At 48.6% G+C, this 16,941-nt stretch overlaps 1 long non-coding RNA gene across 2 annotated transcripts; it reads right to left on the bottom strand.

The window, feature by feature from the left end:
- Positions 1-2,343: 2,343 nt before the first annotated feature.
- On the bottom strand, positions 2,344-16,927 carry LOC115866206 (uncharacterized). 2 transcript variants are annotated; one of them, XR_011377865.1, is made up of 5 exons: positions 16,374-16,927; positions 8,610-8,689; positions 5,715-5,868; positions 5,066-5,237; positions 2,344-3,654 (listed from the first exon to the last, which is right to left on the bottom strand). It is a non-coding gene; the product is annotated as an uncharacterized lncRNA (long non-coding RNA). The 2 variants fall into 2 exon arrangements; XR_009565817.2 differs by lacking the exon at positions 8,610-8,689.
- Between the last annotated feature and the right edge of the window lie 14 nt (positions 16,928-16,941).

A 16,941-nucleotide genomic window follows, 5' to 3' on the forward strand; every position in this document is an offset into this window, starting at 1 on the left:
GACGGTTCGTGACAAGTGCCGGCTGGAACCGGAACAGCCAAGCGTTGGAGGGAGCTCACCGCTCGGCCAAGGGCAGGCTTGTCCCACCTGAGCGGACCCTGCAGAGCGGCAGCTCTGTCGCCGCAGTGCACTTCAGGTCATACCAAAGTGGTGAGCACAAAATGATGCCTACTTCGCATTTGAAGGAGGAGAGCCGTCGCTGTTTACCGTCAAATGCAGACTCCCGGGGTAACCTCAGGCTGGTCTGGACATGCAGGATGGGAGGCAAGAACCGTAAAGGTGGTTTATAGGATGAATTCAGACACAAATTAGTGCAGGTTGTCAGATACCACAATACTGCCTCGCACAGCACGTTTTCCAGGTCAGAGGCCATTAGGGGCTGGAAACCATGGCTAATGGGGTGAGGGGAACGTCGTACTGAGGATCCACTCCACACCCACCGGGGGATGCAGTCCTGGGCCTCGTGCTGGTACCCAAAGCTCAGCTCATCCAGCAGGACGAGGCTGCTGGCGTCCAGAGGGGTGGGCAGTGTGAGAGATAAAGTGTCTCACACACACTCACACACACACCTAGACACACACACACACTCACATACTTGCATACACACACTCACTGTGAGGCCACGGGAGGCTCATGCCTGGATGGCGTATAGAAATAATGAGTTAACGTGAGTGTGGTTTCGAGCATAGACACCGATTTCAGTTCTGAGTAAGGGATGAAAGTCGCTGAACTGGGTTAACTCTGACTCAGACAGCCTTTCTGGTAAAGAAAGGCTCTATTTTCATGCCAAGAGGCGGCCTGGGCAGGACGAGCTTCCTGAGGCTTTGGCGGCTCCCCCTACCGCTCCCGCCCCCACGTCTGGCAGCGTCGAGCTGCGTGTACTCACACGTCTTGCTGACTCCACCTCGTTCTGTTCTCTTAGAAGGAACTTCAAGCTGCTGCATGAAAATTCCATGTTGATGACGGGAAAACGGAGCAAAGCCCCAAAGCCGCTTTCCCGACCGGCTTTCCGTGGTCGGGGGGCGGGGGTCCTACGGGAGGCTGGGAGGCTGGGGAAGCCTTCTTCCTGCCCTGCTGGCTATCACCACTTACTGATCTCTTTACTTGGAGGAGAAAAGAGCTGACAAAAGAGACTGTCTCCCGAATTCTGTGTTGAATAAATCAGCAGAGCGCACCCCTCCGGAGAAGAGGGGCGGCCCTCAGGGCATCAGGACCATCACCCCCAGGCCCTTGAGGGAAGCTGCTGCTGGGGGGGTGGGCGCACCTCGAGGGCCCGGATGTGGGTCCCCTGGAGGCATAGAGCCGGAGAAACCCCAGCAGGACCCGCAGGCGCTGACCCGCAGCCCCTGCTGTGCTGGGGTCTTCAGGGCAGCTCGGCAGCTCTGCATCTTCCCTGACTTTCTCCACCGGTTCAGGGTCCTGACCGCTCCCTCCATCACATCCAAAGGACAGTGAGCTGGCCCGACGGGGCCCCAGAGCCGGGCCCATTGCCCTGGGCAGCCACCCCTCAGGCCCCTCCTGTCCCTCGCATTTTCCTCCCCGTCCTGTCCTCTCTCTTAGACGATGTCTTAACTAGTGTCTGGAGCTCCAATTTCCCTTGAGTTCGGCATCTCAGACTCAACCAAGCCCCAGCTGAGCTCAGGGGCTCTCCCATCCCCTCGGGTGCCCCTCCCCCATCAGAGGTACCATCAGGCAGGAGCACAGCTCACAGCCCTGCTACCCTCCCCCAGGCCCCGCATCTGGTTGGTACCAAATCTGACATCAGTCCCTTTTCCACGGTCCCTCTCCTGCCCCTTTCCTTCTGTTTCCAAGGGAACTTTCTGACTCAACGGACTCCTACCTGCCCACCCTGCCCCACCAGAGACTGTCCCCCAATAGTGTAGAGCACAGCTGCTACCAGGGGTCCCCCAGGATAGGTCTGCTCATGTCACACATGCTCTCCAACACACGTGCCTGGGCATGCACACACACACACCACACGCCACTCACCCACACGACATACACCCAACACAAACATACACAACCACCCTCCCCCAACGCACGTGTACACACACGCGCGCACACACAGCTCTTCATAACGTTCAGAATAACACCTCTAGACAATGCCCAGCCTGGCATGCAGAGCTCCCACGTCAGCTCCAACCCACTTACCCAGCCTCTTCTCCCACAAGCCCCTGATCCAAAGATGACACGTTTAGGCACTATTTGAAATGAGCCCATTACTTGCAGTGGAAGGAAGTTTCCCATGGAATACTTTGCGGTTGCTCGTCTGTTCTGTAAACAACAACAAAAGCTGTATATATACACACCCACACAGGTACATACACACAGACACGTGCGAACTAGATATTTTAATGCATTCTATAGGTTTCTATATAATATATCTGAATGTACAAAGAAGGTGAAATTGCTCAAATGCTGGCTCCCCACCCATGTCACCTTTGGGACGGTGGCAGCGGTGAGGATGCTGCCGGCACCCCCGTCTCGGCTCTCAGCACAGTGGCTGTAACCCCTGATCTGCTCATCTGTCCCCGACTGGATGGAGGTTCTTGGGGCAGGGCCACAGCTTCATCTGCATGTTGTCAGGGGTCAGTGTGAGGCCGGGCACAGAGCCAGCGCTCGGGAACGTGTGTGGGTGGAGCTGGCATCTCCTACAAGACACTGTCCTCAAGCGGGACCTGGGGAGCACCCTGTACTGGCGGGGGTGGTGGTGACAGCGTGCTCAGTGATGTGGGCGTGGCCTCCAAAACCTGCATGTGCAAAGGTGTCATCTTTAACAGTGACTTGCAGGCAAGTTTCAAAATCCTTCAGGCAGAATGCTTTTTTGGGTGTGTGTGCTTTCCTCAAGGCGCTGTGGACTCCTTGAAGACACGGAGCATCGGGGAGAAGGCCAGGATCCTGATGGGGTTTCAGGCCTTAGGCCTAATTGCCCCCAAACTCCTTCCACCGCTAAGCCTGTCACAGTGTCCGATTCATCCCCTTGGGCTGCTGGCTCACAGCCACACATTGGAATCACCTGCGGAGACTGGTCCTGACACTGGAAGCTTCCACCAAAGAGTCTGGTTAATGGGCTGCGCTGGGCCTGGGCACCCATCTTTTAAAAGTTGCCCCGATGACTCTGATGGGCGGTTGGGACTGAGAACCTCGCTGAGGTACCAGGAGCCGCAGAGCCTCCCGACCCCTTCCCGGGTCCCCAGGAGCGTCTCTGAACCTGTTCCAGAGGGTCAAGTCATGAAGGTGCTGACAGCACCTGCTGCTACTTTCGTTTTAAAATCATAAATGAACAAAATAGCTATTCAGAGATTTCCCCTTTACTACTGGACAGCTTGCAGCTCTGAGAACTCAGGAGGGAGGCCCCGTGGCGGCCGTGGAGGAGGGATGGGACTTTATCACCCGGTTCGCTGAGAACAGCAGGCCGCGCTGCCTCTCCTGACAGCATTTACGTGATTTTTCATCTTAGTTTTACACTGTGTAATTCATGCCCGCAATGGGCCATTGGTTAAATCAACAAAGCATTTGGAATACGGACATTTAAATCCAAGTTTATGAAGAAAATAACAATCATTCCTCACATAAGCTTCCAAAATTTTACCAGTTACGTTCAATACATTGAAATTCTTACAGGATGTCAGTTCAGGATATCCAGACCATTGTCTAAAAGAGAAAAAACAGTAATCATTGTATCCAATTGCTTTTCCATTTATTGAAATTAAAATCTAACAAAAGAAACACCCTCTCCCTTATCTTATCATTTTGAAACAAAATATGAAAATTCTTTAAAAATTAAGTCCATGGTCCACTTTTTTTTTTTTTTTTTTTTTTGCGGTACGCGGGCCTCTCACTGTCGTGGCCTCTCCCGTTGCGGAGCACAGGCTCTGGACACGCAGGCTCAGCGGCCATGGCTCACGGGCCCAGCCGCTCCACCGCATGTGGGATCTTCCCGGCCCGGGGCACGAACCCGCGTCCCCTGCATCGGCAGACGGACTCTCAACCACTGCGCCACCAGGGAAGCCCCATGGTCCACTTTTGATGCCCTTAACATGGTTAAATTTCAAGCTGCATTGTAATATTTGTTGTTTGCCCAAACCAAACACAATATAAAAATCATTTAAAAATTGGTTTGCCAAAAAACTGTGTGTTCGTTTTTGTATAAAATTAAAGTATGTTACATATCACAAGTCACTCGTGAAGGGAGGAAAAGTAAAAATGCATCTTACAAATTATGATCATCATTAATATTACATTAGAAATACTTTCTGACATCCTTTGATATCATATTGATCTGAAATAAGATACTAAAATTAAAATGACTTTTAGCGAACATCATATAAATTTTTTTTTAATATTGAAGGAGTTTTTTTACTTTTGAAGGAGTTTTCAGATTATATATTACATGAAGGGGGTGCATGGGTCAAAAACTTTGGGGAAATGACATCTCTTCCCCAACTTGATTATTTATCAGAATTACACAAAGAAACTTGTGGGTCCCTGCCCACCCCCAGCTCCATGAATCGGAGTCTCCAAGAGATGCTGGGGCACCTCTATTTTTTGTGGGGGCCCTTCTATTTTTAATAAGCACCCCAGATGATTCTGGTGATGAGCCTGGTGTAGAAAACGCCCATCTTGTCAGAAAGCGGGTCCCGAGGTAAAAAAAAAAGCCATAAGAGGAAGTGTCAGCTGGCAAAGCACATAGTTGGCAGAAGGAGGTTTGACGTGAGTGTGGTCTTGCCCTGGAAGGTCTTAGAAAACCGGCCTGAAGACACTGAAGGGATAGACCCAGGATTGGGTGACAGTTGAACCTGCACATTACTGCAAACCCACAGACCCAGTGACTCGACTCTGATCCCTCCCTTACCGTGGAACCTAGAGAAAGTCACTTGCTTCCGGCTCCTCAACTGTATAATGAGGATTAAAAAAAAAAAAAATCAACCTCCAAGGATTGTGCTAAGGGTTAAACGAAATCATTTGGGCAAAGCAATTGGCCCCAAAGCAGCTAACCCTAAGTGAGAACGCAAAGAAATGGAAATGACTTGGAAGAGTGATTCTGACTCTGCCTTTGACCTACCTCAGCGAAATTCTGATTGTAGTTTTTGCAACTGCAGCCTGTCTGTTGTCCTGTTCTTTTAGGGATGGACAGTTTCTTCATCGATCCCAGCTATCTGGGGTCCCACGCCGTTTCCATCGGCTGGTGCTTCAATCACTGAACTCTGTCTCCAAGGCTGCGAAATGGTTATTCTCTGGGCAGATCAAATGAAAGCATCTCAGTGAAGGGGGCCAAACAGTGCTGTATTAAGAGCGTAGTTCCCGCAAGGTTCTCTGGGTGAAGATGAATGTTCGAGAGAAAGGGGAGTTTATGCTCCAGCCTCCACTGAGCAAGCAGAGACGTTGGGCTGGGGGTCGGGGGCCACTCATGCTGAGATCTTCAATTTATTCTCCCCACAAAGCATGCTTTCATTTAACATCTTTCAGAGATGAAAATGTAATCGTTAGCTCAGCTTACAAATTGGAGGTGCGGTTCTAAAGCCTGGAGAATAACTCAGTGGAAGTACACAGGCTGGTGATGAGATTAGAGCTGCAACGTTCAGACATCGCACAGAATAAAATGCATATTCAGGAAGCTGGAGCTCGGGTCCCATGCGGACCAAAACTATGTTATGCAAATACAGTGTGTCTGTATTAGTCAGGGAAGTGATGCAAAACAGAAAGAAAGCAACCTCGAGGTCTTTGTGCTCCTTAAAGAAAAGATGCGAGTGCTCCAGAGCTGTCCCCTGAGAGGATGCCTGGCTGTGCAGAACGTGGACGGCTGGCTCTGGGGAGGCACCTGGGAAAGACCCCCGCCTGGCACTGAAGATGCAAACAAACGGCACACTAGGGTGAAAAGGGGGGAAAGAAGGACACGGTTATTTTCATCTTTATCCTCGTCGTTCGCACGGTCACTCTCAATCTATTGTGAGAGCTGACTGTGTTTCCCTATCTCTTCCTTTCTTTCAGACACAATGCTCTTGACTGCTGAAAATTAGTAGTGCGTTTCAGCAAAACTCTTACGGCAAAAGTTTACCATGTGGTGTTCATTCTTTTCATCTGAAGAATGAAATTGGAAGTTTGGGAAATTCCTGTTCATAAAGTGACATACCCACAGCTTCTCTCCTTGATGAGTGTTTCCACTAGTCAACAAGCTAACTAAATCCAGGACAAGACATGTGTATGTGAATTTTATAAAGAGAACAGGAGGTATTTGCTATGACAAATTGAATGTGCTGCTCTAAATTTACTACACAGGTCCCACACGGGGGCCCCTAGAGATATCAATCTGTAAGTGAGCTCATTACCACAGAGAAAGGTCCCTTAAAATGGGGGAGAAAAATTGGTGCAGAAATGAATGGTCTGACGTCTGGCTGTGCAGCAAATACCCCAAGCCTTATCTCCAGGGTGCATTCTAGAAAAGGAATGGACAGCATGGCCATCTCCTAAAAATGAAACAGGGCTCTAAAGAGCTCACACCGATTACAGTCAGGGATGCGGCAGCTACTGCTTCCAGTCTGCCACAAATTTCTTCCACTTTGAAATTAAACCCTGGTGGCATTAAAAATTGATAGATGCACTCATCAGAGGTACCTGACCAGCTTCTAGAATATCATCTTCCCTCTCTCCCAGTCCTCAAGAGCCAGGAATTCCTGATCTCTCGGGCTAACAAATCTAAATTTAAAAAAACATAAAGGAAGACTCACAGACATAGAGAACAGACTTGTGGTTGCCAAGGGGGTGGGGCTGGGGGAGGGCTGGACTGGGAGTTTGTGATTAGCAGATGCAAACTAGTATATATAAGATGGATAAACAACAAGGTCCTACTGTAGAGCACAGGGAACTATATTCAATATCCTGTGATAAACCATAATGGAAAAGAATAGGAAAAAGAATATACATATATATGTATAACTGAGTCACTTTGCTGTACAGCAGAAATTAACACAACATTGTAAATCAACTACAGTTCAAGAAAATTTTTAAATAAATAAAAATAAAAAACATAAAGGAAAACCCAGACCACCTGGTTACTTCTCAAGATCCAGAGGGGTTGTTTATCTTTTCTGAAGAAGCACCAAAAGTTCAGACAAATTCCTGCTCATTTTGGTGCTGTTCTCACTAGATTTATGACCCGACAATAAAAAATCTGTTGAGTCAGTGAAGGAGTGAGTGGTGAAAAGAGATGGACAGGTGACAAGGAGGGATTTTTACAAGGAAAGGGAGATTGTGTTGATGAATATTTAAAAAAATTAAATTGGAGGGGTGAAAAAAATGACACGTAAAAAAAATAACTGCTTATTTGGGTAAAGAGTCCTAAGTTTTGAACCTGGATTTATAATCAGTGAACTGAAAAGAAAAAAACAAAAAACCAACCAAACAGAAAAAGCCTTCTCTTGAGATCACCAGTAAAGTCACAGAAGCTTTTAGGAGTTTCATTTCCTTAGGAAGTGTGCTCATTCATACCACGTTGTCATAGAAACATTTTTTTAAGTGTTTTCCGGCCATTTTGTTGTTTCACTAAAGAAGCAGGGGACCACCAAGTACTGGATTCAGAGGAGACAGAAAAGTTCCCTCCTGCCCACTCCCCACAACTGAAAGAATTCTGGACCAGTTCTTTGACTTAGGAGTTCCTGGAAGTGCCTTTTGTTTGAAAACACTGACTGTTCTCCCAGCTGGGAGCCAATTCAGAGGAAAAGTTCAGCTATTAAGGAAGAAACCTTGCAGGCAGAAGGAGGTGGACGGTGCAAGCCTCCTGTACGATGCAGCATCTAACGCGTGATCATTTGGAATATGTGTAAATATTTTTACCCACCTTATTAAAATGCTTTTAATTCTAGATTTGTATATAACAGTTAAATGGTGTAAAAAATGGTCTAAATAATGTTTTCCTGTGAGCCTATGACTTAAACAGGGTATTCCCAGATTCTATGTTATTTTCCCCGATGGTCATCCTTCCTCATTTCTTATGCCTCTTGGGGTGAAATGAGCAGCCAGAGAAATGGGAAAATGAGGTGATTTAGGTAATGCTCGGTTTCTGCCCCAAATCCTTAGCTGTCAATTTCATTCTTTTATTCGTTGTTTTGGAAGCCACTTCAAACACTTTTTGGAAGGAAGTTGTCATAATAAGTAATTGAACCCTTGGTATGTGTTTGTATTCCAGGAAGAATTGCATTTTTCTAACATGGGACTTTAAATTGTTGGGATAAATTGGAAAACAGTCTCCTCAATTCCATTTGCTCTCAGTTTGAAAGATACTGACTACATGTCAAAACCCGTTTCCCCGGAAGCGATCAAAAGCAGCAAAATTAATCACCAAGAGCTATTATCATTGAAGACTAGACAGTGCCTAATATCCAGGAGGTCACGGTTACAGGGGTGAAGTACGTGGAGATCATGCAGACCTTGGCCATTTGCCTGGAACAGGGCCACACTGCCACCCAGGTAGACCAGTTCTCCCAGGGAGATGGCCTTTAATAAAACCATCCTGCAAGGGACAGTGCGGGCTCCACCATAGCAGCTGCTATGGGCGGAGTCTGTCTTTCAAATGCGGTACACTAGCAAACCCAGAAAGCAATCTCACTTACTGTCAGACCGGGATCTGCTGACATTGAACTTGGAGGGTTAGGAGTATAATCAGGCTCAAAGGAGGTGCCGGTGTGCTGACCTGTAAATAGATTATTAACAAAGAGCAAAGCTTGACAGAGCGTCTGCAATTGCTTACCTTCTAAACTGCGCTCTGCCCAGAGTTGGACATCAGACTAGCACTGGTTTTCTAGAATATATGTGGGCATATATATATATATATATATATATATATATATATATATATATATCTGGGGAGACGATGGAGGAGAGAAGGTCCCTCAAGCATGAACGTTCCACACACACACTCTCTTCTCGCTTAGAGGGTCAATAGAAGCAACTTAAACAATTTTAAGTAAGGAGGAAGCAAACGTTCCACACGTCCTGAGCTCATCTTCAATCACTGGCCCGAATCGGATGTTTTCGGAAAGCAGTGGTCCCTCCATCTCTTTAAAAATTTATTTACTTATTTCTTCAATCTTACGACTTCTGCTCTGGGCCAGCTGAGGCCAGGTCATCTGGAATGTTTGCGTTCAGGAGCACTTGGGAAAAGAAACTTCCATTATTTTCCTGTCTGGATGAGGGTCAGAACAATTCACCATAACAACGAATACAAATGTACTTACTTCTGTAAAAGTCAACTCCTTGAACCACGGCATGGGCATCTGTGCCGTTGCCCTGAGCCTTTATTCTGGTTTCAGTTCACTGAATGCTTTGTGCCTGTTTAAGCCCCATCAGTGAGGTACTCACAGTCCCGAGATAACGGATAGCAGAAAGTTGACAATTAGCTGAAATACTTGGGATGTGCAGACAACCGAGTGAAGTCACTCGGGCTGCCACGTGGAAGTCAACATCCAGGCGGATCAGAGAGTCAGAGAGAAGAGACTAAACTCAGAGGCTCTATGAACATGGCCTTGCCTGCGCTGCGCCCATCTGGGAATGAAAATACAAATGTCCACAAAAGCCAAAGAGGAAATCAGGATGTGGGTATCAGCCTTAGAAAGGAGGGTTGGGCTTCCCTGGTGGCGCAGTGGTTGAGAGTCCGCCTGCCGATGCAGGGGACATGGGTTCGTGCCCCGGTCCGGGAGGATCCCACATGCCGCGGAGCGGCTGGGCCTGTGAGCCATGGCCGCTGAGCCTGCACGTCCGGAGCCTGTGCTCCGCAACGGGAGAGGCCACAGCAGTGAGAGGCCCGCGTACCGCAAAGGAAGAAAAAAAGAAAAATAAAGGAGGGTCACCTGTGACTCCTGTGTATGATAACTTCAAACATGACCTTGATGGACATTTGCTCTCATTTCCTTAGACTCACACTCAGGAAGAACTCGAATTGTCGTGTCAAAAAGGCGAAGAGAAACAAGGGTCTCCCGCCCCAGAAGGATGCTCTTGAGATTCCAAAAGGAAGGACACAGTGGGGCAGGAGAAAGAGTTTATGCCTTGGAAAGAGGGGAAAGGAAGAGGCTGTCACCTGGGGGTGTGGCCGGGAGCGTGGCAGCAGGGATGCTCTGGAAGGTGGGTGCGAAGTGAAGTGGGAATCCGGAATCCGGAGGACAAATGGCTGCCGGCACACCCCGCCCCGTGGAAGCCACGCCCATGGGATTGCAGGCGGTCAGGAGCTGCTCGTTCTGTCCTCACCGGCTCAGGAGCCTCATGGACCCCTGCCTGCCCTCTGCTGTGGACAGGATGCCCGCCTCTCCAAACACCTGCTGAGCCCCAGAACTGCCCCATATTTCCTTTCTTAAATGGCCCAAATCAGATAATTTCCCCCCAAAGTAGGTCCTTGCTACTCAGTAACGCCGTTGGGGACAAATCAAGCCCTCGATGTGGGTGAGGCTGAGCGGCCACATGCATCCTCCCTTTACAGATTTCTGCTCCTTTCAATCAAATTTATAGACACGTACTTAGTCCACATCTTTTCAGAAACATCTGCATAAAGTGAGGGGCAGTGGGATTCAGCCCTGGTCTTCTTACCTAGGGATTCTCTCTCACCTCGTGCTAAGTGGCCGATGGTGTGAGTGGATATGGACGCTGCACAAAACTGACGGGAGGCTGGGGCATATAGATATGATTGGATGTCAAAGGATGTGAACATCGACCCAAACCTCCCCCCTTGATTTCTTGAACAAGCTGGAAGCACCTCCGTCTCCTTTTCATTCACTCATAGAATGAAATGTGCCCAGGGTACCAGTCTAGACTCTGGGTTGTGTGATGCAACCAATGCAGATATATCCAGCACAACATCTCTACCCCCAGGAGCACGAATAACTTTACAACCAACATTCGCTACAGTTAATTGATCATTATTTACTGTAACGTAATGTTTTACAGTATGTAAATGTAAAAAAAATTTTACACTGAGAAGTGTAAAACTCCAGCAGCCCTTCCCAACAGGATTATTTCATGCTGTGACTAAGACAGATAGTCTTAAACAGTCTTGGGTTTTCATTGAGTTTTCTCAGCATCACGTTAAAAAATGGTGACTTAAGTTTATGTAAACACCTCAGCTGCAGCGGGGAAGTCTGTTATTCAGGACTTAAGCAACAAATTCCGTCCTCAGAAAAGGGGTATCGTGGAATGGTATTCCGGGTGGCAAGAACCCACAGAGGTGAGGTCAGTGGATATGAGATTAGGATTCCTTGCAAGTAAGAGGGATGAGAAGGAATACATGGACGAAAAGACAAATTCAGAGAGAATTCACCTCCCAGTGGGGCGCAGTGGTCATCTCCAGCCCAACCTTACTTTATAGTCTGGAAACGGAGACACTGAACACAGTGACTGATTACAGTACAGCCAGCTCAGCGTCTGTGGTGATAAAGCAGAAGTGACCAAGAGAGAATCTGCTTAGAGGAACTTTAAATTTCCTTTGAATTACTGCAGTAATGCTCACCTATTGCATTAAATTTGGAAAACATGGAAAGTGCACAAAGGAAAATAAGAAGTCTGTGATCCCATTCCGAAGAGATGATCACCATGAACCCCTTTTAGATGGCTTGATGCATGGAATTTGGGTCTCCAGGAAAATACGGATTTGATGATAAGACTATGAACCCCCCCAAATGTCTCATTGCTGGGAATCGGGGGACGGCGGCGTTTTGGTGGCTCAGTCATTCGTGTCCCTCACTCACCTTATTCATTCAGCAGATATTTAGTGAGCATCTATCACGTGCCAGGCACTGTGTTAGGCACTGGGTGTACCAGTATGTACCAGTATGTACCAGTATGAAGGAGACGGTCATTGTCCCTGTCCTCGTGGGGATGACATTCCAGCCAGGAAAACATAATTAACGCTTAGTTACAGTCATGAACGGTGAGGACACCGTGAGATGGTACAACGGGTTGCCCGACGCCAGACTTGCTTTGTCTGGTTGAAGCTAGAATCAACCTTGCTACTCAGAGCGGCCTCTGCAGAAAATGAGCTCCGGGGCCTCCTGGGAACTTGTCAGAAATGCAGACTCTCAGGCCCCACCCACTGAATCAGGATCTGCTTTTTCACAAGCTCCCAGGGGATTCGCAGGCCTATTAGGGCTTGAGAATCACTGTTCTAAAGGATGTGGGACTCCTCAGTCCAGCGGGGCATTGGGGCAGGTAAGGCCCACTAGGCCCGCGAGCCTGACACCCACCGTCCGCATAGGAGATTCTCTGGAGCCAGCAGAGGAAGCCAGGGCGGCTGGACCACAGCCGGAGGAGGCTGTGGGGTCAGCCGGGAGGCCTCGGTCTGCGGCCAGCCGTGGGTCCAGGAGCACTTCAGCCCCTTTGGGAGCCCCAGTTTCCTCACCTGCAGGGGCAGCTCTCCTCCCTACCCCTGAGGGCTGACATGAGCGTCAGACCAGCCACTGTGCCGAAAGCATTCACAGCGCTGAGGCCTCACCACTGCTTTTCATTTGATGAGGGAGGAAGGAGAGCTATGTTTGCAGGGCCTTCACTGCCCCGCCTCCCGTGGGCGGAACTCAAAGTGAATTATTCCTCAGCCATTAAAAGGAACGAACTAATGCCTTTTGTAGCGACATGGATGGACCTAGAGATTGTCCTACTGAGTGGTGTAAGTCAGACAGAGAAAGACAAATGTATGATACTGCTTATATGTGGAATCTTAAAAAATGGTACAAATGAACTTATTTGCAAAAGAGAAACAGAGTCACAGATGTAGAAGACAAACTCATGGTTACGGTGCCGGGGGAGATAAACTGGGAGACTGGGATTGACATATACACACGGCTATATATGAAACAGATAACTAATAAGGACCTATTGAAGAGCACAGGAAACTCTACCCAACACTGTGTAATGACCTATATGGGAAAAGAATCTAAACAAGAGTGGATGCGTGTATATGTATAACTGAGTGACTTTGCTGTACGGCAGAAACGAACACAACACTGTAAATCAACTATATTCCAATAAAAATTTTTTAAAAATCACGGTGCCCCTGTAACTAGTTTACCCAACTCATCACAAGCACAGGCAGTGATGGAAAAGACACTCTAGCTCCAACTTTGCATATGGCGGCGGTAGCATGGGGGTGGGGTGGTTACGAATTGAGGAACAGGTGTGGTTAGGGCCCCGCTGCGGCCAGGAACGCCTCCCCAGCCCCGTCTAACCTCCTGGCTTGAGCCCCCATGTTTTCTGATGCAGAACGAGGGGGACACGGAGGGTGACCTGGAGTGACCACCAACCTTTGCTCCTTCTTTTCTTAACTGTGAGTGTTAGGGAGCAAGGACAGAACTTACAAAACAACCTAAGCCCAAACAAAACAGCCACAGGAGAAAAGTAAACAGAAAAACGACCATCCCTTCCAAGTAAAGGCCTTGAATTTCATGAAGCCTTTCTTTTATTCCCATTTGTTACTCTTAAGAATCAGATTAAAGTATCTGGTTTCCCAAGCGCTTGCCTACAACCAGGGCTCCTCCTCGGACACACCTTCGTAATTCTACCCACCTTGGCAGACAGGCAGGTGACCCAGAGAGCTTTGTTCCCCGGTTTCACATTGTATTATGTAGCCTCAGGCACCAGGCTACCCAGTCAGCCCGATTTACAACCTGAAACCACTCGTCTTTTCTGTGTCTGTTCCTGACGTTTACGCAACACAGGTCCTCAGAGGTGTACCAGCACCCTGCCTGCCCTCTATCATTTTATTTGTCCTCACAGCAGACATGGACTTCTTATATTTTTTGTGTTCAATTCCTGATACATGGAGAGGCAAACCCAGGCAAAGAGAGTTCAGGTACGCCGTGTGAGATGATACACTGGACTTGGTGGCTGGGCTGGACTAGAAGTTCTAGTACTTACGTCAGAGATTCTCTCATCACCGTCATCATCTAATATTTAAGTAACAGAAAAAGCCTGAGAAGAAAAGCTCACTAGGACCTAATCCCACTTCCCAGAGTCAAGCACTGGGCACACGCTGGCTCTTTACTTCCAAACTCCCACAGCGCCGAGATACCCCTTTAAAATGTTACACAAGTAATACATGCATCTTAATTCAGAAATGTACACAAGAACACTACAGATAAAGCAGAAGTCCCTGCTGACATCTTCCCATCTTGACTTTGCTCACTACCCCATAGGCACCTTGAAGGATGTGGCAGGTACCTTTCCACTTAGTATTGTTTTGTCATATACGTCCATATAACTGTGCTGTACCCATAGTCATTTTCATTGACAGTGTTTTCCCACTGACATTTTGTTTTTGAGATCTAGCCACACTTTTAGGGCTGATTCATCTTCTGTGGCTCTAGAGTATTCTATCACACGTATGTGCCACTAATTTGTTCATTCCACTTTTTAAAAGTATTTTTTAATTGAAGTGTAGCTGATTTACAATGTTAATTTCCGCAGTACAGCAAAGTGACTCAGTTACACACACACATATACATTCTTTTTTCTATTCTTTTCCATGATGGTTTATCCCAGGATGTTGACTATAGTTCCCCGTGCTACACACTAGGACCTTGTTGTTCATCCAGTCTATATTCCATTCCACTTTTGATGACCACTGAAGTCCTTTCCACTTCTGATGGCCACTGAAGTCCTTTCCACTTCTGATGGCCACTGAAGTCCTTTCCACTTTCTCACCGTGGCAAACACTGCACATTTCTCTAAGTGCCTGTGTGGAAATGTTTCTCGGGACTTACTCCTAGAAGAGGAATTGTTGGGTCACAAGAGGAATTGCTGTGCACTTTCAGTTTCAACAACAACGGCCAAATTGCCTTCCAAAGAGCTTTTTCCAACCCGGACGCCCCGAATCAGCGCGCGAGGGTACGTGTCTCTCCATAAGCCGGCAAAAATTCCTGTTCTTGTCAGACTTCCCCGAGTATAATTTTCCAAAGTTAAATATGACTCTCACATCTTTCTACAAATATGGCATGCACATGGGCCAAAAGTTTACTCACCTCATTAACTAATGAGGACGTCTGTAAGATGAAAAAGCTGATTCAAAGACCATTTGGGGAAATGGGTTTACAGAGTCCTTAACCTATATTAAAATAAGATTGCTAGGCTAGATATAAACATGGTAATGTCCTACAGGGAAATAATTCTAACCTTTGAAGTTACCTTTTCTTTGGGGCAAAGATTATTTGCATCTCTACCAGGCACAAATCTACAAGTTGGTACATAACCTTATAGAGACTCAGCTTTTCATTAATAGTAAACAGCAACATCAAACAACAGAAACTTCTCCTAGAAAAGTAAGTAATCCTTGAGCTTTTAAACAACGCTTCAAAACGAGGTTGAAAGGAGCGCCATCCTTTTGGTCTTATTTTCAGATTTTGGATAATTTCTCTTAATAGATTTTTAAAAATCTGTATCAGTGCAATGGATTAAAAAGTGGCAGTTCATTGTGTTTTACTCGGAATGTCTGTAATGATTAGTGACTTTTGGGCCGTTGTTATTTTTACTCTCTAGTTCCAGGTCTCTTTAACAAACAAATATTGCGGACAGGAAATAGCTTCCTTCTCTTTAGTGACCAGAGTGCCTGGCACAACTGAAGAGCAGCCTCACGAAGTTAGGTCTCCTAGGCAACAGGGAAAAGGAGACCTGATTGCTCCTAGGATAGATTTATTGGATGCATAAAAACACCTTCACTGTGGTCGGAGAGGTTCTGCTCAGCCCAGCGGCAGTGGGAGAGGGGGTGTGTACCCAGGGAGAATACGATGGGGGGAGACCTCAGTGGGGCTTTGTGGGGGACGGCAGAACTCAGCTCTGCCCGCTTCCTCAGCCTCTACCCTCAGGTCCCTCCTGCGGACTAGGTGGTGAGTCCATCAGTTACCAGCATTTACTGACTGTCGCCAGGTTGGGGAGTCTCCAGGTTGTGGAAAACACCTTCTCTTCCCAGTTCACAAGGCAAACGGGAGGTAAAGATAAACTTGGATGAACTTTGAAGGTCTGATATGGGCAAGTCACTGGAGCAGTCTGAGTAAAACCTGGAGGCGGTGATGTGTGTGCGTGTGCGTGCGTGTGTAGCAGTGAGACACACCTCTCGGTCTGGATCGACTCACGTGACCGACAACCTGCCCTCAAGCTGGACCGAGTCACGTGACCGACGACCCCCGGGTCTGGATCGAGTCACGTGACCGACAACCTGCCCTCGATCCCCATCGTTTCTGCGCCCTAGCTGGGCTTTCGATACTTTCCAGGAGCGCAGAGCGCTTACGGGCCTCGCCCTGGCTCTGCCTCCCCAGCCTGGGGCGATGTGAGGTCACCCGAGACCCTCTAGAACCAACTTCCAATACTTGAACTAACCGGATTCCTTAACTATCGCTCGAAATTACCTCCCAATTAGGAGCAGCCTGAGGGGCAGGCGGCCGTGAATCCCGGTTCTCCACGGGGGCAGCTTCCCCGGGTCCACTTCGAAATCTCTCCGGCTCACCAAGGGCCCCAGCTCACGCGGGGACGCTCTTTCCGAGGGGACCCTTTCCCACCGCCGGCCCGTCCCACTTCTTAGCAGGGCGTCCACTCTCCTTTTGGGGGGACCCTGTGGCTGGTTGGCCCGGGCCTGCCGCGTCGTCTGTCCCACCGTGTCCCCATCTGTCCCCAGCCGCGTCCGCGCCGTGGCCGGGCGGTGGCGCGACTGGAATGCGCGGGGGACGCGGGGCGGGCGGCTTCGGCCTCCGGCCCGGCCCAGGGTAGATGGGCGGGCGGCGCGCGGACGAGAACCTGGCCGACAGCACCGGCGCCGGGTCCCCGGAGCGGGTGCGCCCCGCCCTCGCCCCCCTCCCGGCACACGTGCAGCTTCCACCCCCGCGGGTCGGGTGGGGCGCGCAGCCCCCCGACCCGACAGTCTCCGAGGATCGAGAAACGGAAAGAGAGAAGTCTCCCCGGGAGCCCGCCGAGCGCAGG

The sequence above is a fragment of the Globicephala melas genome, chromosome 11, assembly GCF_963455315.2.
Source record: "Globicephala melas chromosome 11, mGloMel1.2, whole genome shotgun sequence".
NCBI classification, from domain to species: domain Eukaryota; kingdom Metazoa; phylum Chordata; class Mammalia; order Artiodactyla; family Delphinidae; genus Globicephala; species Globicephala melas.